The 24,822-nt window shown below is 39.9% G+C and overlaps 1 long non-coding RNA gene and 1 gene segment (V, D, J or C); one reads left to right on the forward strand and one right to left on the reverse strand.

Annotated features, from left to right (window-relative positions):
- Nucleotides 1-10,277, reverse strand: part of LOC309866777 (M1-specific T cell receptor alpha chain-like) — a 341,597-nt gene extending 331,320 nt beyond the window's left edge. Inside the window, exons 1-2 of the C gene segment in view lie at nucleotides 10,155-10,277; nucleotides 9,696-9,981 (exon numbers count right to left, since the gene is read on the reverse strand).
- LOC309866788 overlaps nucleotides 1-24,822 on the forward strand; it is a 489,301-nt gene that overhangs the window by 294,663 nt on the left and 169,816 nt on the right. The window lies entirely within an intron of this gene.

The following is a 24,822-nucleotide window of genomic DNA, read 5'->3' on the forward strand; positions in this document are numbered from 1 at the left end:
CATTTTTAATATTTTTTATTGTGTGCTACATAATGTGGGTAATAATTGCAGAAACCCTGGATTATTTTGTCTCCCTCTAAAAAATATTAACTTTGTTATATTACTATCAGATCACTTAGATTCTGTTGAGGCTGACTTTAACCTCTGCTACAGCAGAGATATTTTTCTATTCAATTTTCTTTTTGTTTTAGTCACAGCCCTTCTCCTAGTGTTCAGTCCTTATTCTGGTAACTCAACTGAAAGTCTAAGGTGCTGAGCAAGACCTCTTTGCTCTGGAAAGGCCAGAGCTTCAGTGTTTTCTCAGCATAGTGCAACCTCTGAAATCTCCTTGGAGCTTTTAGACCCTCAGATGCTGTTTTCTGCCAGGCTTTCCAATGTTTTTCTCTGTGCATGCACAGTTTATGTGTAGGCTCAGAAAAACCCCTGTACCGATGTCACAGTCCTATTATATGAGGCTCATTTCTCTCCAATACCAGTTTCCCGCTGATCCTAGTTATATTAACAACCCTGATTATCATCTCTTGTTTTGCCATTCAGCAAGCCTCCTGCTCTCTGCTGGGCTCCAAGTCCTTGTGCTAAGGTGTAGAAAACAGTCTCAGGAGAGAGAACACTGAGTGCACAGGGGAGTCCCTTTGCGGGCTTGCTTTCTCCCAAGGATTGCAAGCATTCATGGTCTGCACTCCTTGAAAACACTTCTTCCTTTTGTTTTCCAATTTTATAGTAGTTTACGGCTAGAAGATAATTCCACTATCAGCTATACTGCAAGAACAGAAAATCTTTTTCTCTTAAGATAATACTCTCACATATTTCCTCTCTTTAAAGGCAATTGTCCATTTTATTCGATAGTCAAAATGTATCATGTTTATGTATCATATTTATCATATCTGTGCAGCTTATTTAGAAATGGCTTCACATTTAAAAAGGAATCAGGGTCTCTAGAAAAGCAAGGTTTCTTATCATTAATTAGTTTCACAATTCTTTTTATTAGTCCTCAATGCAGTTATCCTTGTCCATGCTCTGTAAGTATGTAGGCATGCTGAGTGCTCCCAATACCCTTCACCTTACTGTCTTATAATATATAGACAACTTATTTCAAGGATCAGGTTTATTTTAAGCCTCTCATAGCATGAGAGTCACCCATATATGGTGTCCTATCATTCACAAATTATATTTTAGGATTTAAATTTGCTATGATCTACCTTGTTTCACATACACACACACACACACACTCCACCCACAGTTTTCCTTGACCTGAAGCACTTTTCCCCACCCTCTTCCATCCTTCAGTCTGATGAACTTCTATTAAACTATTAGGTTTCAGGCTGGGGCGTCACACACTCCAGAAAGCTATCACTGACAGACAGCTATTGGTTTCATAATATCCTTTTCTCTCCTAATTCAGTTCTTCTCTTAGTTTGCAGGAACATTATGGTAGCAAAAATGCATTCTTTACTAAACTGTTTGTTCAATGAAAGGAACTCTTCATTTAATCAAAGTGCCTATCCAGGATCTCACAGGTATTCAATAAATATTTGCTGAATAATTGAATGTATGGAAGTATGAGTAATGGCAGCAGAAAACACTGTCCTCATCTAAATGAGGAAATGCTGAGGTACAAAAAGTGTGACTTATTCACCCCAGATGATATAGCATACTTGCTATTGAAAATTAGCTTTTTTTCCAATGGATTTCCAAATAACAACCGAGAGGGAAATGATATAAATAGGTAGTATTAAATATAAACAGAATGAAGAATTAAATGCACTGTGAAAAGCTGGAACAAAAAACAAGAGAAGGAATACAAAGCATAGCATTGCTCTTTCTTTGATACTTCCTTATGTCGTAGGTTTGACTCTTCTATGATTTCCCTTCATACATGAGCTTGTGCTATATTATAGGGAAGAAATCAGCTTTCAGGGTGAAAATACCCATTGAAAATACCCATTTAACATAAGCCTTATAATTGGGTTTCAGGGATCTTCTAACTGGATTTGCTAATTCACTGGTTCCCTGATTTAGGGATTAGGATGTTAGGCATGGTTTAATCTAGGACAGAGATGCTCACTACATTGAATATTCATCAGTATTTCCAAGTGTCTTGAAAGTGGAATCACTTTGATCAAATGTGCAGCTCTCCACATCATGGTAGAAGCGAGTGAAAGCATGCAAACATCTCTCCTGTGTTGCTGGTTTCAGGGACTATAGTCACACTCCTGGGTTCAGGCTTCAGGTGGGAAGCTCTGTGTGTCCACTGCATGGAAGCAGGTGGCTAAATCTCTGGTCTGGGATGTGGAAAGCTCTGCCCATCCTTCTAATAGTGGTCCTTTGTTTTTTCTCCTCTTATTATTCCCCATTTAAATATATTAGAAAAAGGATCATGGAGCTTTTTCCAGATTGTAAGCTAGAAGAGATAAAGGTGAGATCAGTGTTTTCTTGCTCATAGAGATGAAGTGGGAGGCTCTGTCCACATTGAAGTTGACTGCTCCTTCCTGTCCAGAAAGAGAATCAGGTATGAGAGAGTGGATCAATCTGTAGTATTTACTTAGTACCACGATTGCCACAGGGACCTCAGGACAAACCATGCACATGCCTGCACTGTAGTGCCAAGTTGTGGTTCATTTAGAATTGCTTTCTGCATAAATCAGGAGATGCAAGACAATGGACATGCAATTCAAATCATACTGAGCACTTACTCCCACTCCATGGGTTGGGTAGGTCTTCAGCTCTGGCTTCATGTACAGGCTGCAGGTGTCTGGAGAACACTGTGCCCCCACAGCACAGAAATAAGTGACTGAGTCCCCAGGCTGGGAGTCTGTGATATATAGGTGGCTGTTACGTTCCTTGATATTGACTGTGAATTTTAGTCTTCCTTTTTGCTGCGTTCCAGAAGCAATGTACGACGAGAACGTGAGGTGTCCTTCAGGGCTTTGTTGGAACCACTGCATACTGGTCATGGAGATAGAATAATTGCACATCATAGAGGCATTTCTGCCCTCTTGGAGGATCAGGACCCTAGGACTCTGTTCCACCTTCATCTGTACTCTTACCCCTGTTGAGAAAGAGAAAAATAAGCATGGGTGAGGGTAACTGCAAAATGACTTACTGTTCCCAAATGTAGGATATTTTCCCCTAGCCTCCATCCTCATGGTAGAGGACACAGCCCAAGAGACTGGTGTTCCCTCTTTTCCTCCACTTCTCTTTCCCTCTTTTGCTTCTTTCCAAGGTCAGTTGTGAAATTTCTTCAAGTTCCCTCTGGGATGTTTCTTAACTCACAGCAAGTTTGTATCCACAGGAGGCCCAGCAGGACTCCCATTTGTGTCTGCATGGTTCTTGACTCTTCTGTTGTATGGATATTCCTTTCATCAAGTCCCTTTAAATAATGGTATACATCATACCTGGAATTTGAAGCTAACTTGGTTCTGGAACCTGTCACTCTCATTTCATAGATTTGGCAGCAGCCACTCCAAAGCACTGTCACTCAGCTTTGTAAAGGGAAGCTCCACCTACTTGTGGCTTAGGGCACCTTCCCACACTGTAAGGGTGTGTGTGTGTGTGTGTTGAGGATAATGGAGGATTTGTCTTTCCAGCATTTAAGAATATTTTTTTCTTTAAACTCTGAGTTTATGTAGCATAATTTGTGTTAAAAAATGGGAAAAATGTTAGCTCAGTGGGAGAATAGACAAACAGTTTATATATTATGAGGAAGAGATACTGACAGAACAGAAACCTGAGACATGATCAGACTGAGAAAATTTTCTCAGTTGTGAATGACTTATTTTATATACATGTATATATGCATGCACATATACATATATACATATGAATTATATATATACATGATATATAGATACGCATAAATATTACAAATATATATAACCAATTGACCTTTTTTACATTCCATGTATCTTATTTGTTGAATTTATGAAAGTCAAATGATAGAATAAGAGGTCAGGACATTTGAACACTATAGAAATAAGAAATTTATCAAAATAGTAGAAAGAAAAATACTTACTTCCTCAGTCCTTTTCATATATATGTATGTATACACACACACACACTTCATATATATTTTACATATATGTGAAAAGGATCGAGGAAGTAAATGTTAAATAGTCTATAAGTTAACTGATAGAGCAAATACTTTTAGGAGATATATATATATGTGTGTGTGTGTGTGTGTGTACACAATACCTGAAATATCTATCATCTCTATCATTTATCTATTTCCTGAAAATTTCCACTTTATCAATTTAACATATAGAGAATTAGTTTTTAATCAGGACTATTGCTCTCCAGGGGATATCTGGCAATGCCTGGAGACATTTCTGATTGTCACAACTGGGGAGGGGAGGGGGTTGCTGTTACATCCAAGTTTTCGTGTCTGAGAGACCACCAAGGAGCCAACACCGATATAATCACATGAGGGTTTATTGACAAGCTTAATCTTGGGCCCAAGTATACCCAACACAGCGGAGTAGGGACTTGGACCCCGAGATGACGTGCTTAAGCTTGGGCCCAAGTATGCCCGATGCAGCGGCGGAGTAGGGACTTGGACTCTGAGGCTGGTTAAGGCAGGGTTTTTTATGGGTCATTACAAGAGGTTTGCAGGGGGAGGAGGAGAAGTTTCAGACTTTTCTGCAGTAAGCGGATTAGTTGTTGCCGGGGTGTTGCAGGGTGGGGTACTTTCTTAGAACTAAAGCAGGGTGGGGGTCCCTGGAACTAAAAGAAAGTTCAGCCCTTGGGCCTGAGATGGCTGCTGAAACTAAGATGGCAGTACTTACGCTAAGGCTAAACCTAAGGTGGGATGGCCTTAATTTTTCTCGGCCTCCACAGTTGCCACGGGCATCTACTAAGTAGAAGCCAAGGATGCTATTAAATATTTAAGATGCATAGGACAGCCACTTGCCCTAAATCCCTTGGCCCTAAGTGTTTCTGATGCTCTGCTGAGAGATTTATGTAGACAATGGTCTTCAGTTCAAACAACCCTCAGCCATTTTCTTTTACCTTTTGTTTTTCCATCTGCTTCTGCCCTTAGGTACCTTACCTCTTCTTTCTTGGCCTCTTTCTTTGTTTTTATTTTTCTGATCCTTCCATTTCTGATCTTACATGAGGTATAGGCAAGGCTTAGAGAAGAACAACAATTTCTACACGAATAAATGAAAGCTCATAGTGGTCCCTGATGTTAAAAAATATGGATTCATGAATCCCAGAAGTTACAGAAGAACGAAACAAATTGTCTTGTTTTAATCTCCAGCTTCATTCTGACTTTTGGAGGTAAAAAGAAAAGGGGTGATGAGAAAGCAGGATCATGTATGTTTTTAACAGTTCTCTGGCCCACCTATTTCTTTCTCCTCCTCCGCTGCCCTGGCTTAAATTAGTAGCTGTCTTTCTGTTTGAGGGATTTGCATTCTTCATTCAGCAATGGATCCTGGAAGCTGAAATGTACTTTTCTCAGGGTCAAGTGTTCCCTTGTGGACTAACCTCGTGCTGACACCATGTATCAGGAGCAATGCAGTCCTGACCCAGGATTTCTGAGTGTGGCCTTTGGCATCAACAGCTTGTTTCATAAGTCAATCAGAGAAAGACAATTTTGTTATGATCTCTCTGATATAAGGAATTTGAGAGTCAGGGCTGGGGTCTGTGGGGGGATGGGAGGGAAAAATGAAACAAGATGGGATCGGGAGGGAGACAAACCCTAAGAGACTCTTAATCTCAGGAAACAAACTGAGGTTTGTTGGAGGGGGAGGAGGTTGGAGGGATGGGGCAGCTGGGTGAGGGACACTGAGGAGGATATGTACTATGGTGAGTGCTGTGATCTGTGTAAGACTAATGATTCACATACCTGTACCCCTGAGGCACATAATACATTATATGTTAATAAAAAATAAAAAATAAAAAAAATTTATGTAGTTTAAAAAAGTGAACAAAGTCCTTTTCAATTCTAAAAAGCAAAACAAAACAGCATGTTTTAGAATGCTCCCGGAGCATGATGAGTGGCCCAAGTGCTCTTCGAAATAATTGCTCTGAATGGCGGTGGTAGGGCAGAGGATTCTTCAGCTTCTAGGTCTCGCAAGCATGATGGCTGTGGCCAACGCCCCTCTGTCCCCAAGACAGGGGGTTCCTCTGTCCCAAGACAGGAACAGCCCTTTCTTTATTCCCTGATATACACAGAACATATCCCAGGACACAGTGAAGTTCCAAGCTGTGGTTCCTACACCCCAGTTTTTTCATTTTTAATCCATTGTGCTAGGCAAGTCACAAAACACTGTTAATCCTCATGATGACACTGTAGGTACTGTGCTTACTTCCAAGGTACTTGGGAGAAAATCATTCCTCTCTAAAATGCCCAAAGTTACACAGCCACTAAGCGGAAGAGCCATGAGAAGCTTTGTACTTTTCCCAGTGTTTGGTCACCTTTCAGGGAGACAGCCAGTGAAGAACAGTGATTATGGAAAGGCACGGGAGCCATCTTCTGGGACAATAAAAACAAAATCTCCTGCTAGTCCAAAACACCTCTCCCCAAAGGAAGAGAGAGAAGAAAACAGATTTATTATTGAAGAATCATTAAGCCAGAGGTGACAGGCACCATGAGCAATCCATTAAAGAGATTGCGAACAAACAGCAAGAAATTTTACCCCTTTATATCGCCCCACAGAAACAACCCATTATAAGCATTTTCTCAAAATAAACAATAACTGGTCCTCAGGTAAAAGGACTTGACAGGGCCATTTGTCACAGTTCCTCCTTAATTTACCTGGTAATTGGGATAGCACCTGTGTTGGCTAATTGCCTTTATCTGAAAGAAGAATTTCTCATATCCTTATGACAGAAGGCAAGTTTGCAACTTAGAGCTAGGTGTCTGTGGAGCTCCGTCTCCTATCCTCCCACAGAAACTGAGAGAGAGAGGAGTGCCGTCATTCTTGATGATTCCATTTCAAAGAGATGGCTTCCAGGTGCTTGAGAAAAATATTCTTGGATTATAAAACTGGCAAGAGATCTATTCAGCTTTTTAAAAGATTTATACATCTCAAAGGGACAGAGAAATTTATAACTACAAGTTTTCTAAAGTAAATACTTTAAGAAAAAGGAGAGGGAGAGTGCTTTCCCTTTTTATACTGGGAGAATTAGAACATATTTGTAGCTTTAATTTATAATTGCCCTTACAATCTTCAAGATGAAGGAGTTCCATATGATAAAACTTTCAGGGAGTTCTTTAGAATAGGTTCCTGGAGTAATACAGAATTTAAAACAACAACAAAAAAGAACCTTTGGAATCTAAAAGGGGCAAAAATATAAGACTACAGTTATTAATTATTTACATGGAAGCTGATATCATCTATGGTTAAAAGACCAGATGAGTAACTGAATTTCATAGTCTCCCATGAGTGTAGGAAATTGATGGAAATTTTTAAATGAGGCCACTTACTGTGGAAGATGAAGGTTTTTTTCCTAATAAAAAAATTATAAGAACATTAATACTTCAAGAAGTACATATAATCAATATAAATGCAGGTTCCTTCTTTGTGTAAACACAGTACTTTGTTCACATCTTTTTTCTGCATTTACACATGAACCCCGAAAATCACAAACTCATTTTTTTGTCAATCCTGCTACAGTTTAGCTGTGAGTAACAGAAAATTCAACCAAATAATGGTTTATTAAACATTTTCAATTTTCATACACAAATAAATATGGGGGAGGTATTTGACTTGACATGTAAAGGACACATGTGGGATTGGGGAGGAGACAGATGCTTTTTTGATAAAGTTATCACTTCTGTGTTGCAGGAAGAAAATAGTTGGGAAGGGGTCAGGAAAATGTAGTTCTGTACCAGGTCAGCAAAACCATTACAGGAAACTCCTAGCAGGTTTCTGATTATATCTCATAGGTCAGAACTGTGTTATGTGCAACCCTTAGTTGTAAGAAAGGATGTGAGACATAGTGCAGGTTTGTTTATTTGTTTTTAAAGATTTATATGTTTATTTGAGATAGAGACAGAGACAAAAGAGACAGAGACAGAAAGCACAAAAGTGTGGGGAGGAGCAGAGGGAGAAGGGAGAGAAGCATACCCTTGCTAAGTGTGGGGCCTGATGTGGAGCGAGCCCATGAACCTGAGATCATGACCTGAGCTAAAACCAAGTGTCCCATGCTTAACAGACTGGGAAACCCAGGTGCCACTCCCCATTTTTTTCTTGAGGTGAGGAGATAGTTGGGAGATAGTCCAAATCGACACTGATGGTTTGTTAATAAGGAGGCAGAAGACAATGGTGATTAGGTTGGCAACTTGCAGTGTCTGCCTTCTTGACCACTAAGGTGGGGGTTCAGAATATTGGGCAGAGATGAAGTGTTTCCTCCTTGAGAAGTCAGTAAAAATTTCAGAGTAGTGATCACATTTCCTTAGAGGCAGTGATCATTGTATTTATAGGTCATTTGTTGAGTATATAAGTTGCACCTGGGTCTTCATATAATTTTACACATTTTATCTCATTTAAGTCACAGAAGTTCAACAAGATGGGTAGTTCATGTATTAATAGGAAGCTTGGATGAAGACGAATACTTGCCTAAGGAGACAGAGCTAGAAAATTGCACGTGGGAATTGAACCTGGCTTTGATAACTCTAAAACCCATGTGTTTTGCATTATATCATCTTGCTTTAGAGACAAATAGGAGTTCTGGGCCAGTGGGAGGCTTGCCAGGTGGAGGGAACCATCAGCTTCCAACTTCTTAAGAACAAACTGGGGATAAGGGGTAAACAACAAGGGGGAAGGGGAGTGAGAGGCACAGGCACGGCACCAGAATAAAAGACATAACAGAGAATGTGGCCAATGATATTTTAATAGCATTGTATGGTGACAGATGGTAGTTATCTTTATGGTGATCATAGCAAGATGTATAAACTTGTAGAACCACCATGTTCTACACCTGAAAGTAATGTGACGTTGTGTGTCAGCTACACTCAAATAGAGGATTTTTTTAAAAACCAAAAATATCCTATCTTCTTCAGCCTAGAGAAGTGGAAGTTATTGATATCTGCCTTTCAAAGTGTAATAATCGCCAAGCAAATCCTGTGTAAATACAGGCAATTGTAGTTAATGTTGAAACAGTTCAGAGCCACCAAATGGGGATATTACTTTGAAATCACAGTTGGATGTTACTGGAGTATATGTTAGACATTTTTCCTGCCCAAAATAGTACCAACTTTCTTCTACTTACTTTTTACTATCCTTTTATTTTAGTTTAATAGACTGGGAGGTAGCAATTTTATCAGCTCTACTAGAATAAAGCTGCAGAATCATTCACTTCTGTCTCCTTGTTACAAACCATCCCTGCCTTGGTCTTTAGGAAGATGGAACGACTCCTTGGAATTAGGATGCGCTGTGGCTGAGATCTCCCATTTGTCCCTCTGTACCAACTCCTTTCCTTCCTCCTTCACTGCCCTCCCAGGGAGCTGTAGACCCATATTTTTACTGGTGCAATTAGTGAGCTGCATTTCTAGAAGTTCATCTTATAACAGAGGAATCGTCTTCTCCAGTGTATGTGGGAAATACCTGGAAAGAAAGCGGAGATGATTCCACAAGGGGCTGAGATTGTTACCACTGTTCATGTCAAGAGATGTGGGAGGAGGAACCAGGGAACACAGTGTGACAGAGCCTGCAGCAGGGTTCAGGAGCAGGTGGCAGGTGCCCTGAGAGCACTGTGCGCCTGCACAGATGTAGATGGCGGCATCCACAGGCTGGGCTGCAGTGATGAGCAGGGAGCTGTCTTTTCTCATCTCACCAAACCGAGCTGTTAGTCTCTTGTGCTTCTTCATTTCTCCTCCCTTAGATAATGTCATCAAGTGGACTGGACCTTCCCCAAGCCTCTGTCTGTACCACTGAAAGCTGGTGAAAGTGCTCGTGGAGTTGCAGTAGGCAGTGAAATTTTCTCCCTCCTGGATGCTTAGAAAGCGAGGACTCTGTTCCAGTTGCTGGGTGCTCTCCCCTGTTTAAAACCAAAGCAGTGGGCGCTGGGGAAGGGCCCTGGGGCCTCTTTCCCAGCCTGATAAGATTTTTCCTTGCTCCTATCCCCCTTCTCCTTCCCTCACTCTCTCCCTTTCTTCCTTTAATTTTCCCTTGGATTTTCAGTTAATATAACCGGGAACTTGTCAAACTCACATGCCAATTGAATCCAAAGGACCAACACTGAGCATTTCAGGAGCATCTCTTCTTCCTGTCACAGGATGGCCTTGGTCACGGACTTTAGATCCCCTCCTGAAGGAGGCTTTTTTGAGCTGGGTTAACTCTTGCCACCCACGTTGCTTTGGATAAAAAGGCAGAGGTCTCTGTGTGGCAGCCAATCGAATCACTCCCCCCCCAGCCTCCCCTTCCTCCACCTTCACACTCTGCTTTGACTCTGGGAAGGATTTTGCCTTTTGAAATAGTACCCTCCTGTGGAGAGATGGGAAAGTGATTTACTTTCAATAATGTTTCTCTTTCTCTCAATTTCATTGGGTATGCACAAAAATCAAGATTTAAGTAGAGTCTAATGACCTTTTTCAGAAACGGAAAACACATTCTTCAAAAAATCATTTTCAGACAGAATAACAGCGATAAAGGAAATATCATCTTACCATTTCTGGTATCCTTAACAAGCATGTGAGCAGTACTGTGTCCACAAACTGTATTTCTAGATGTGTGTGTGTGCGTGTGTGTGTCTGTGTTGTATTGTGCTTGAAACTACAGTATATATTTTTTAAGTTTTTTTTAAAATTTTTTAAATTTTTTATAAACATATATTTTTATCCCCAGGGGTACAGGTCTGTGAATCACCAGGTTTACACACTTCACAGCACTCACCAAAGCACATACCCTCCCCAATGTCCATAATCCCACCCTCTTCTCCCAAACCCCCTCCCCCCAGCAACCCTCAGTTTGTTTTGTGAGATTAAGAGTCACTTATGGTTTGTCTCCCTCCCAATCCCATCTTATTTCACTTATTCTTCTCCTACCCACTTAAGCCCCCATGTTGCATCACCACTTCCTTAAACTACAGTATATTTTTTAGGTCAATATGGCATAGGTAAGCACCCGGTCATAAACCCATTTTCGCCAAATTAAAGATGAATAACCCTGTTATATATTACTTTTTGTTTTAAGACTTTACTTATTTACTAGAGAGAAAAAGACAGAGATAGAGAGAGAGGGAGGTCAGTAACAGGGAGGAGAGGAAGAAGGAGACTCCCTACTGAGCAAGGAGCCTGTTGGGGAACTTGATCCCAGGACCCCGAGATCACAACCTGAGCCGAAGGCAGACGCTTAACTGACTGAGCCACCCAGGTGCCCCAACCTTGTTGTATATTACTTAATTAAGAATACTTTTCTGATATCCTATTTCATTACTCTTCCATTAGGTCCCTGACTTATGATCAGCAAAGTCTTCAACACATAGTATTGTGATTGCATTTGTTGGATTCCCCTACAAGTTCCTCGACAAAAAGATCGTACCATTTTCACTTTTGTGCCTTAGCAATTGCTAGGCAGAAAAATGTTGATACATAGTTAACAAACTATTGAATGAATGCATGAGAGAGTGTGTATACATTAATCTAGTGATTCAAGTATGTATATATTGTGATGTGAATGTAGTATGTATTCAGATCTCATAAAATCTTGGGTAAATAGCATCATGGTTGTTTTAGCTACTGCTCACACCCATTGGTAAAGATCACTGGTGTTGGCCATGTGACTAGTTGTATCCAAGTATAATGAGATTTTATTTGGTATGAAGGGTGTCCAGGTGAATGCTTTTCCTCCTTCTCTGCCATCGTATGCTCCATCTAGTACTACTGAGTTTTAAGTACTACATCATCCTTTTGTCATGAGTTATATTAGTCATAATTTGATAGAACTAAGCCACACTATTTAACTACTCATATTCTTTTTTTTTTTTTGCCTCAAAAAATGACATTTATTCAAAGAAAAAAAAAAGGAAAAAATGTCAAGATGCCCATCCCTTGGATCCCTTCCCTCCCCTCTGCTGCTCCTCTTCAGCCCCCCAGACTGTACCCTGGGTGGGGCTAAGTAGCAGGACAGCCCCTCCGATGAGGTCAGTAACACTGAGGAGCATCTCCTCAATGCAGGTGTTGTAGAAGGTCTCGATGTCTTGAAGAGTCCTCTTGTCTTCTGTCACCATATTAATAGCCACATCCTTAGGGCCAAATCATCCACCAGGACCTATTCTGTGGTTATAGTTTTCCCTGTTGGTGGGAAGGTCATAGTTGATGACTAAAGAAATCTGCTGCACATCAATGCCTCTGGTCCACGTCAGGAGAGAGGACACATCAGCATGAGCTTGAGGAGGGGACGCAATCGAGCTGGAAGGGACTGGAGTGAGTGTACACAGCCAAAGGAAGACAAGGGAAACAGAAATGCTCTCTCCACCAGCAACCACAAGCATGCCAGATTTTCTTCCAGGTTGTAACTTTCCTGAAGAGGGACACGAGCAGGCCCCCTGGAGAGGGAATCAGCTTGCATAACTACTCATATTCTGAAGTAAAATGGAATTACTATCAACCTCAGTTAGTCGTCGAAGAAATGTTTCTTTTGATGCCCATTATAAATGGATCTGTTTGTAATCATACATTAAAATGAAAATAAAAACTAGTCATGCTCAAACAACACGATGATCTGTCTCACGTATAATTGTTACTGATCTTCAAGTTCAGCTGCCCATTTCACAAAAGTCCAGTACTCAAGAGATGAGTTTTGACTGAAAAGGAATATGAACTTTATTCAGGAGGCTAGCCACCTGGGAGAAGGCAGACTTTTGTCCAAGAGATTTTATTAAAGGTCTAAAGAGGTAGCCCAACAAAGATTTGTTTGGGGGGAGCTTGCCCACTTGCTTTTACACACAAAGAGTTAAGTGAGAAGCATGAGAACTAGAATAGTGCTCTGAAGCTAGAGAGGAAAGGGCTGAGGTCAACTGTTGACCCCAGGGTGTTCCCCCCTTTTCTCAGAACTTAAAAAGAACCACTGAGTCCCTCAAAGGCATGCAGCCATGACAGCCTTTTGGCCCATATGGATGGTTCTCTCCTGGGTCCGCCCTGCAGAAGAAGTGTGGTAGAATGAAACAGAGTTCATGGTGCCAGTTCTGTATTCTTTTCGGTGCCACAAAGTTTCTCAAGGGAGCTTAGAACTCATTAAAACAGATAGCATGTTGAATATTAAAAACAAATTATACAAAATCTTTTGGTGATAGAGGAATACATTCTGACTAAATGTTTGATGTCAGAATCAGACATATTTAGATTGATACTGCACCACTGCCATTTGCCAGTAAGGTGACATCGGTTTACTTCACCCACTCATCTAATAGCTTCCTATGCAGTAGAATGGGGCTTACATTACTTATTCCATGTGTATGTCTTGAGGATACACTGGGATTATGTACATAAATCAGACTGTGTTTCAATCAACCTATTTAGAGGATTCCCTATAGCACATCTCTACTCCTCATATTCCTCTGCAATAGGTCTTAGCAAAAGGTCCAGCTGGGTCCTTATTCAGAAAAATCCAAGAGCATGTCACAATCATCCTAACTGAAAACACCCAGAATGTGTGAACATCCTGCCCTCTGACAAGGGTCATGTGAAGAGGTAGGATAAGCACACAAGATCCAATTAGTCACCTTTCCCTTTTTAATCAGTTGGTATACAAAATATCCAGGTAGATCAAAAGGCGTATTTTTGATTTGGTAAACTTAATAAACTATGCATACAACTAGCAGTGCTATCAACCCCTCTAAAAACTTTATATAAATCAACTCATTTAATCCCACTGACAACACTAGGAGGTAGCTAATATTAATCTCATTTTTACTGAGGAGCAAATTAAGGTAGAGAGAGGATAAGAAGCTCCCCAAGATCATAAAGCAGTCAGGCTTCAAATCTAGGCAGATTTGAATCTATGCTAAAAATTGCATAAACTTGACCATCTTAGATTACTGTCTCTCAGGTTGTGTGAACTTGGCCACGAGGGGGTCAGCAGACCAAGAGCATCACCTGGGAACTTGTTAGAAATGCAGATCTACAGGCCCTACTGAATCATAGTCTGTAGTTTAATAAGATCCCCACATGATCAAAGTTTGAAGACCTCTGATAAGGAAGTGGTAGAGTGACCACTCCAGATCATTGTGTTCTTTGTAGAAAATAAATATGCATCCAAGGATCATGGTGTATTCAAGAAAAATAATATACACTTAGCTATAAAACTACCTTGAATTTATGAATATTCTAATATATATTTCCTCTTAAAGCAGCTGTAGATATTCATCTCCTTGACTTGCTTTCACAACTCAACCACTGAGATATTTTTATTCCCTTAACTTAAGTCTGTAATGTGGATGCTGGAGATATCTTGTGTTTTTATCTCCGAAATCTCGGCCTAGGGAAATCTTTTCTATCCAAGGCTGAGATTACATCTTTTCTTTCCAAGAAAAACATCTCATATCTTGCTCAATTTATTCACGTCAACTTGTAACTTTACACAGTTCTGAAGGTGCTTTCTGTGCAGAGCTAGAGCTTCATTTTGGGGTCTAGGATTTAGTGCCTTTGTGTGTTCACAGGTGCTATTAATTAATTAACTGGCCTCTGTTTCTAGCTGACTCATCAACACCACTGTCTCTAACTCTGTTTTATATGAATAACTGTACATTGACCAGATTGCAATTTTTTATCCAATCCATTTCAGAAATAGTGTACATTTTACACTACCCACACAATGAGACTCATCCCATCATTTTTATAATTCTTTATGAGTTTCTTATTAGTTGATCAATGGACATCTTAATTTTATTAATTTTTTATTTTTTATAAACATATAATGTATTTTTATCCCCAGGGGTACAGATCTGTGAATCGCCAGGTTTACACATTTCACAGCACTCACCATAGCACATACCCTCCCCAAAGACATCTTAATTTTAGAATACATTTTAGATTTTTCAGAGTAGAGGAGGAAATCTGTCTATGATTGCAGATTAGGGATGAATAGACAAGAGTCAAAAGTCAGTTTCCTCTTGCATCTTCGTTTTAGGTACCACAGAAAAGCAGAAAAAGGGAATGGTGAGATGGGACAGAGAAAGAAATGTCCATGTAGGTATGGAAGAAACCAGAGCAAAAGTAAAATGCTCACGTGGCACCTCGGGTGGTACACACAGTTAAGTGGCTGACTCTTGTTTCTGCTCAGGTCATGATCTCAAGGATGTGAGATATAGCCCTGTGTTGGGCTCAGCAGAGTCTCCTTCAGATGCTCCCTCCCTCAGCCCCTCCTGCTCATGTTCTCTCTCTCTCTCAGATAAATAAATACATCTTTAAAAAAAAGTAAAATATTCACATTGCAAGTCCCATTCATGCAAGGGTGGGAAATAAGTTGATATAACCAACATTTAGGAGATGGGAAATTATGAAAAACCATTACTATAACTCAGTGTGTAGGTCTGATTAATCTAAAGCATCACATTATGTAATGTCAAAAAATGAGAGGATAAACTGAGTTACTGACATGGCTGATGCAGAGGAAGAGAAGTTGACAAATTAAGGCAGAGGTAGCTACATTATCAAATATATATATTTACATTCTGAGATAATTTTTTCAGACTCAAAAATATTTGACTCACTGGGGTTGCTTTTTTTTTAATTTTTTATTTTTTATAAACATATATTTTTATCCCCAGGGGTACAGGTCTGAATCACCAGGTGTACACACTTCACAGCACTCACCAAAGGACATACCCTCCCCAATGTCCATAATCCCACCCCCTTCTCCCTAACCCCCTCCCCCCAGCAACCCTCAGTTTGTTTTGTGAGATTTTTCAAAACACCTGTTGAAGACAAGTTTGCTGCCTCAACATCGGATCACAACCCCAGCAGCAGGATGGGAAACAGGCTGCAGGTTTCTAAAGGACACAGAACACAGAGTCTGGGAGGCAGAAGTGTGCGGGGAGCTTTTGAGTCTCCTTCTTAGCAAGGGTAGCTCTTAGTTTCTCCCTTCTTTTCCAACCCAAATTAAATTTATTACAAATAGGATATTGGCCATCCTTCCTGGGATTCTGCTTATACCTGGGAAATATACAAAGAAACAGGAATAGCACCTTCAACCTCTCTCCTGCTTTGACATGCGGAGTTCAAGAACCCAGTTCCCTGTTGATTGGCAAGGCAGCATAAGACATCTAAGTTTAATCTTACTAGAGAATTTAGACCGTTTTTGTACCCTTCTTGCAGGAAACCCTGAATGATCCCAAATGAGCATGACTATGTTACTTCCCTTAGCCTGTTGGGAAAGTCTTTGACAGCTTCGGTGCCCACATCCAAGGCGAAGCCTCAAGATCAAGCTGCAGACGCCAGGGTCTTTTCCATTGGTTCTGGCTGAGTAACCAAACCTAAGATGCTTTAAGTTCAAGATCTTAAACTTCAAGAAATAGAATGATGTGTGTTGTTATGAACATAATCAGAGATAAGCTCCACTCTTTGCCAATCATCATTCACACAAACTGTAAATGGTGTCACTTGGATCTATGAGTGGAAGCACAAACATGACCCTCTTGGAGAGGATTCATAAATATTAAAAATATTATCCAATATGCAGTAAATTGTTTCTTTTAAGTGGGGTATTCCAAGTAGAAGACTTCTGCCTTCAGGCTTATGGAGACCCAAGAATCTCTTGCAAGGCTGGGTCTTTAAAGATTTTAAAGATTAGGATCTATTTACATGTCCTCAAGGCAATGGATCAAACTTCTGATGAGACAGAAAACATTGGAATATGTACCAAAGGTAGAAGGATCAAGTTTTGATAAGAGGGGAAATAGTTATTTCCAGTTTTATTGAAAAGGAGGAGGACAGGATCTGTTTAGATTGTAACAAGTTTTTAAAGTGTGACAGCAGAAAGTTGAAATGTTTATTAATTTCTAATGGAATCTTATTTGTTCTTATAAATAGAAATTAAGTGTCTCCCAAGAAAACAAATGGAGGAAGTTCTGGATTAAAAAGTCTGGGGAGTGTGAGAATTTTTGAAATAGTTATAGGAAATGACAGCGGGAGATGATTACAGAGAATACTTCTGAGGCAACACTGGGGGCCTGGTTAGTGTCAAAGATGACAGCATGTCTTAATGGCACCAGTCTGCACACTGATTATTTTGAACTCTGCTTATCAGATAAAGCATACATTAGGAGAAAGCAGATACTGATCCATAATTAGGAATTAATAAAGCCACTGACAGGACACAGAACTGGGGAGAGAAAAAATTGGGTAATGACTAAAATATGATTGAAGTAAGGCCATGGAATTCAGATGGTGTAGATAAGCAAATGAAAAATAGGGGGCTTCTGGGTGGCTCAGTCAGTTAAGTGCCTGATGCTTGATTTCTGCTCAGGTCATGATATTGTGCCCTCTGTGGGGCTCTGCTCTGTGTGTGGAGCCTGCTTGGGATTCAGTCTCTCCCTTTCCCCTCCCACCCTCACTCACCCCTCTTGCTCTTTCTCTGAATTAAAAAAAAAATGCTTCTGAGAAATAACAGGACATTAAAGAGATCCAGGAACCAAATGGTCATATATAGCCAAAGAATAAGCCAGTGGATATGGCTGAAAGTAAGTATGTGAGGTTTTAGACCTGATGTAAGATTTCATTGGTGGAACAATATCTAACCAGAGAATTATCACGGGATATTTCTAGAGTGTGGGTACAGGAATTAATGGCTAAAGGGGATTCTAATTAACAGTCTTTAAAATTGATTAATTCAGGCTTTCTCTGAATGGCCCTTGTGGACACTTAAGTCATGTGGTATTTTAGATTACACTGGGCTCCTAACTGTGTTATAGCCTTCAATATATAAGGAAAAGTATCTGGTGTTTATAAAGATGCAAAAAGAAGTGGGGAAAGTAGGGGTGAGAGGTATAGAGACGATGGTCTGGGTTTTGTGGGTGGTGGTGAAGAGAATGCTGTTCTCTCTAAATCTGAGGTGTTTTAGATGAGGGAGAATAAGGAGCAACCACAAGAGAAAGAGTCACGCTTGGTTAAGGCGTGGAAGCACGTTCCACAGGGGCTACTGGATGTCTGTTTGCAACAGATTGGGAATTTAGAGGACACAGCAGAAACTTTTCATTGGAGGGTAAGAGACAGTTATGTCAGCTTAAAAAAATAAGATCCCTTGGGGCCTCATTCCTCTCTGGAAAGAGTTGATCACAGGAAGGACTGGATGTGCTTGCAAGGGGTCTTAGTACAGAGAATCACAGCCACAGTAAGATTAGCTGGTGCTCAAGTCTCTCAGCAGGTGTCAAGAATCAGCAAAATTTGGCTATCTAGCTGAATCAGCTCTCATACACTGCATTGCATCCCACTCCAAAATCTGCATCTGCTTCTAATTATAGATAGAAGCCTTAGAGGAAAGCATGTCTACCTCCCATTCAAAACGCATGTGGCAGAGGACACACCTGGAGCACAGTCCCTGAAGTTCCACTATCGCTGCCCTCATTGCTTGTACATAATTGCCTGGATCTCAGCAACAGAAGCTGTAATGTGCAAGGAGAGTCTGGGATGTCTATTCTGGATGACTGTGAATCTTCTTTCTTTCCCATCTATTTCTGTTGGTGTTAAGGACCTGACTCTCCTACTTTGTTTCTGAACATCATTCCTCTCTTATATTCTTTTGCTTCCTATTTAACATGAAGCCCAAAGGCAACAATTCCAAAGCTCTTTTATAGACGCCATCAAGCAACACATTCCTCTCTCTTCCATTGCAACATCCTGCCAAATACAAAGACTGGCTGAACTCCCTCATACACCATCATAACAAACTGGAACCACACACTAGATTCTAGGGTACTGTTAATTTGGGAAAGGTGTTGGCTAACAAATCGCATTGACCACATAATTTACCATGATGCCATGAGAGTCTTTTCAGGTTATGGATGGTTTTGCTTGTCCCCTACAAATAGTGAATTTACTTCTTGATCCTTCTAAACAAAACCTGGATGTTCTTTTAGTTATCAACATTCCTAGATAAAAACACATACTTTTGTCAGACCTTTACTGAGTATTATACATAAGCAATGAATCTTGCAACACGGCATCAAAAACTAATGATGTATTTTACAGTGCCTAACATAACACAATAAAAAATTTTTTGTCTTATGCTTTTTCTAAGAGTTTTACAATTTAACATTTTACATTTGTCTGTGATACACTTTAGGTTGATTTTATTAACTTAGTTTTTATGAAGTGTGAAGCTTAAATCAAGTTTCATTTTTCTTGCCGATGGAGGTCCACTTGCTCCAAAACCATAGATGGAAAAGATTATCTTTCCTCCATTTAGTTTCTTTGGCACTTTTGTAAAAGAAAAAAAAATCAGTCTTGTATATTTGTGTGGATCTTTTTATGGGTTCTCTAGTTTTTACATTGATCTATATCTCTATCTCTGCACCATTAACACATCATTTTGATTACTGTAGCTGTGGTGTGAAGCCACATAGACTGATTGCTCCCACTTTATTCTTCTTTTCTCAAGATTCTTCCAGGTATTCTAGTATTCTGCCTTTTCATATAAATTTTAGAATAATCTTGCATATATGTATAAAAAACCCTGTATGAATTTCAACAGGAACTATGTAAAATGTATTTGTCATTTTGAGGAGAATTGACATATCTATCATTTTGAGCCTTTTAATTTACAAACACAGGAGGTGTCTTCATTTGTCTTCTTTGATTTCCTTCATCAACATTTTGGAGTTTACAGCACAAAATTTTGATAAATGTTTTATTAGATTTACACCTACGAGTTTGGGATCCTTTTGAAGCATTGTAAATTGCATTATATTTTTAATTTATGTGTTTACATGTTAACTGCTAACATATAGAAATGCATTTAACCTTTGTATGTTTATCTTGTATCCCATGACCTTGTTGAACCCACTGAATAGTTTTAGGATATTTTTTGTATATACATCAGAATTTTCTACATTAGACAATAATGTTATCTACAAGGAGTGGAAGTTTTACTTCTTTTCTGATCTATATGATTGTCTTTACTTGTACCTACTTTACTGCACTGGCTCGAGCATCTAGCATTATGTTGAATTAAACTGACAAGTGTGAATAACCTTATCTTTTTCCTGATCTTAGTGCAAAAGTGTATAGTATTTTACTGGTGAGCATACCATTAGCTATTGAGGAAGTCCCCCACTACTCTTATGTTACTAAAGTTTTTACCATGAATGAGCATTGAATTATGGCCCCCCCCAAAAAAAAATTCTGCATAGATTAACATGATTATGTGATTTTTCTTTTTTAGTCTGTTAATGTGGTGGATTCCATCAATTAATTTCCAAGCATTGAAGCAGACTTGAGTCTCTGAAAAAAAAAATCCATTTGCATTTGGTATTATTATTTTCATAAATTGATGAATTCTACTTGCTAATATTTTGTGAAGAAATTTTGTGCCTATATTCACAAGGGAAATTTCTCTGCCGTTTTCTTTTCTGTATGGTCTTCGCCTGATTTTGGTATCGGGGAAATACCAGCTTCTTAAAACGAGTTAGGAATTACTTTCTTTCTATCTTCTGGAAGAAACTGTAAAATTTATGCTAACTCTTCAAATTTTTAATAGAATTCTCCAATTAAGCTATTTGAGTCTAGAGATTTATTATTATTATTATTATTTAACACTTAGTTTTTCACATTTTGACTTCAGCGTTTTAAAAAAGATTTTAGTTATTCATTTAAGAGGGAGAGACAACAAAGGAGAGCAGAACAGGAGGGAGGGCAGAGAGAGAAGCAGGATCCCCATGAAACAGGGAGCCAGATGTGGGGCTTCATTCCAGGACCCTGGGATCATGACCTGAGTTGAAGGCAGACACGTAACTGACTGAGCCACCAGACACCCCATGACTTCAGCTTTCTATGACTTCTTCCTAAGGACAGATAAGAAGGGTTGTTCCTGGATCTCTACATCAAGGTTTGGGGACCAGTTGCAGGTGCTCTGAGAGCACTGTGTCCCTGCGCAGAAATAGGTTCCTGCATCTGCAGTCTGGGAGGCCTCCATGTGCAGAGAACTGTCCTTTCTAGACTCTCCAAACCGAGCTGTCAGTCTTTTCTGCTTTACTTCTCCACCCTTAAGTAACGAGATCAGGAGAACAGGACCACCCCCAGGCCTCTGTTTGTACCACTGGAAGCTGGTTAAAATGCTTGAGGAATTGCAGGAAATGGTGAAGTCCTTTCCTTCTTGTAGAAGCAAAAATTGAGGATTTTGCTTTATCTCTTGTCCATTTATTTCTGTTTAAAAAAAGGAGAGGGGGGGGGAGAAAATCGCATTGGATCCCCGTTCTCTGAGCTACAATGGCCTCTCACTCTTGCCTAATATTCTCCTTTCCAAGTCTCCCTCCCCAAGTCCCTCTTTCTCTCTTTTTTTTTAGTTTCCCCCTTCCTTTGTTTTGCTCTCAATCAGAAAACCTCATTCCTGCAGGTGCCTGCTGATAATAATCCACTTTATTGGATTCTCGGGAAACAATGAGGGAAATCTCAAACTCACGTGATATTCGCATCCATAAGATCAGCACTGGTACTGTAAGTAACATCTCTCTCCTCCCTCTTCAGAAAGAGTGAACTAATCTGGGTGCTCCTAAATATGTTTCCCCTGCACAAGCGTCTTCCAGACCCAAAGAAACGTAGTCTACCGCTACCTTTTGGAGGGTAGGGGAAAGAAGTGACTGTAATTTTAAGACAGCCAATCGGACCGTTTTCCTCAGCCACTTTTGGAGGAGGGTCTATGCTTACAGATGCTGCCTCCCTGTGGCCGGACTCGAGAATTGCTGATTTTATAACTGATTTCTTACACACTGTTTCTAATTCCAATGGTATATATATTTGTCAAGACTTGGGGAAACAAGAGTTTAATGATATTAATATTGTTTAGGGAGGAATACTTTGTCTTTTAAAAATGGATTCTGTGATTTACAACTGGGGTGTGAAAAGAAAAAAAAATTCCATTTGTCATTTCCAGTTTCATCCAGAATTATGTAGCATGGGTCTATGCGTGTGTTAACGGAACATACGAGACCACAAATATTTTAATAAATGGGGAAAAGACTCACTTTTTTTTTGTTAGGTCACTCATGATCTCTAAGGAGAAGATAAAAAGTACCGAATTCTCTGTCGTCATACAGATTACCCTGGTTGTTAATTACCCAATTTAGAGGTCATCTCTACTGCCCCACTATGTTACTTTCTCACATATTAGGGATTTTTTAAAAAATAAATATAATTTGGAAAAAAATGTCTGAAATAGCAGACATGAATTTCTCTATGAAGGCTTCCATAAAACACAACACTTGGGTAGAATAACTCCATATGTTTCCATAGATTTTCACTCTCACTTACCATAACACTTAACTGTCCTGTCTTATAATGATCTGTTCATTATCTGAGCTGCCTCGTATATCTTGAGGGTATGTACTGTATCATCCTCAACAACTGTGCTGTCCTAGCCACACGAGACTACTTAGAGTAACTAAAATTAAAAAAAATTTAAAATGTAGTTTCTCAGCTGTATGAGCCACATTTCAAATGCTCGGTAGCCACATAGGGCTAGTGGCTAGTGGGTATAGTAGCACAGGTATAGAACGTTTCCACCATGTCGGGAAGTTCTGTTGGACCATGCTACTCCAGAACGTGGGGTCTATGAATACAAGGAATTTTGTCTGTTTGGTTCACTGATGGGTCACGAGTAAAGTCCTGACATGTGATAGTCACTCAGTCAATATTTGTCTTTATTCATCTCAATGTTCGCAGAAACTATTCTAACACCTGGCAAAGAGTAGATACTGAAATATTTGTTAAATGATAAATTAATGTGTTGCTTTCATATACAATATGTGAAAGTTTGAACTCAAAATTTTCCAAAGACCAATCTAAATGTATCCTTCTATGAAGGTAAACAATCAAGGGTTGGTTGTAGCTATTTAGAAATGTTAGTTTGGAGGAGTGCCTGATTGGCTCAGTCAGTTAAGCATCTGGATTCAGCTCAGGTTGTGATCCTGGGGTCCTGGGACAGAGGCCCAGGTAGGGCTTCCTGCTCAGTGGGGAGTCTGTTTTTTCCTCTGCACCCCACTTCCTCATGTTCTAAGAAATGTTACTTTGGGGGAGAAACTATTCTTTTCCTATGTCTACCATAACAAACTACCACAAATGTGGTGGCTCAAAAGAACAAAATCTTATTTACTAGCAGTGCTGGATGCCAGAAGCATGAAATCAAGACATCAGCAGGGCAGTACTCCCTCTGAATGCATTAGGGGAGAATCCTTCCCTGCCTCCTCCGGCTTCTGGTGTCCCCGGCACTCCTTGGCTTGGGGCTGCATCCCTCAAACTCTTACCTCCAGCAAGAATGCGTCACAAGGCCTTCTCATCTGTGTGTCTCTTAAAAGGACACTTGCCATTTATGATTTATAACCACAGGGATAATCCAGGATGATCTTATATTGCTATTCTTAACCTAATTACATTTGCAAGGCTCTTTGTCAGATCAGGTTATATTCACAGTGTCCATGGATTAAGATGTGGGCTTATCTTTTGGGGGCCCAGCGGTTAGCCCACTATAGGAGTTTTCATGTCTTTGAAGTATTGCCATGTAAATGTTTTAATAGTAAAAATCTCAACACTTCATTTAGAATCAAAGGTGGATCTGAATTTGAATTGACGCGTAATACAGAAACAGAACAAGAGGCAGTCTCTGGATGTGCCAGAAAATGAAAATCCTATGGGTTAAGATAAACCTTTGGACATGCACGCTATGGAATACTTTTTCTTCCCAACAGGAGTGTTGGACATGGGTCCCAAAATGAAGACAAAGCTATCAGTGCTGTGGTGGTAGACTCCTTTCCGTCCCCAAGAGCAGAAAGTGGGGAAGGGGCACCTGCAAGTGTATTCATCGTTCTGTCACAGAATGTTACAGAAGTGTAACCTGGCACAGGGAATTCTGGCGTTCTTCCCTAACACAAACTGTAGTCTCTGGTGTAACCTCTCTCTGGGTTCATCAGCCTGAAGTAGAAATTTGCTAAGTGAGGAGAAGAGGACCTGACCATGCACTGGCAGAAGGAGTAGAAGGAATCTCTACACTCCTGGTAGGAAATGCTTGCACTGAATATAAATATAAGATAGCTCAAAGTAACAAATATTCTTGTTAAAGCTATCAGAAGGGAGGATAGATTCAAGAATATTTATTTTTACTAAAATGTTATGCGTTATCTTATGAAAGGATATCCTTCAGATAAGAAATCAATAATGCCAGGGATGCATTGGTGGCTCAGTCTTTAAGGGTCTGCCTTTGGGTTTAGGTCAAGGTCCTGGGATCTAATCCCACATCATTCTCCCTGCTCGGTGGGAAGCCTGCTCTCCCTCTTTCACCTCCCCTGCTTCTGTTCCCTCTCTCACTGTCTTTCTGTCAAATAAATAAATAAAATCTTTTTTAAAAAGTAAAAAAATAAAAGAAAGAAATCAAGAATGCTGTCTGAACTGGGACACATTGGACGCATAGATTTGTGTGCATTTGACAATAGGGAAGGTATAATCTGGGCAAAAGGGGCAGCAAAGGCAAAGACACAGATTTAAGAAAGAGTTCAGTGTGTGCGTAAATGGTTAGACTTTTTAAATAGTTAATATGCATCTGGAGTATGTAGTGAGAGAGCGTGGAAGGTGAAATTAGAAAATAACTAGAGGGAGAATCTCTGGGTGGCTCAGTCAGTGAAGTGACTGCTTTCGGCTAAGGTCATGATCCCAGAGTCCTGGGATCGAGCAAATCT

Source organism: Mustela nivalis (assembly GCF_964662115.1).
Source record: "Mustela nivalis genome assembly, chromosome: 6".
NCBI classification, from domain to species: Eukaryota; Metazoa; Chordata; class Mammalia; order Carnivora; family Mustelidae; genus Mustela; species Mustela nivalis.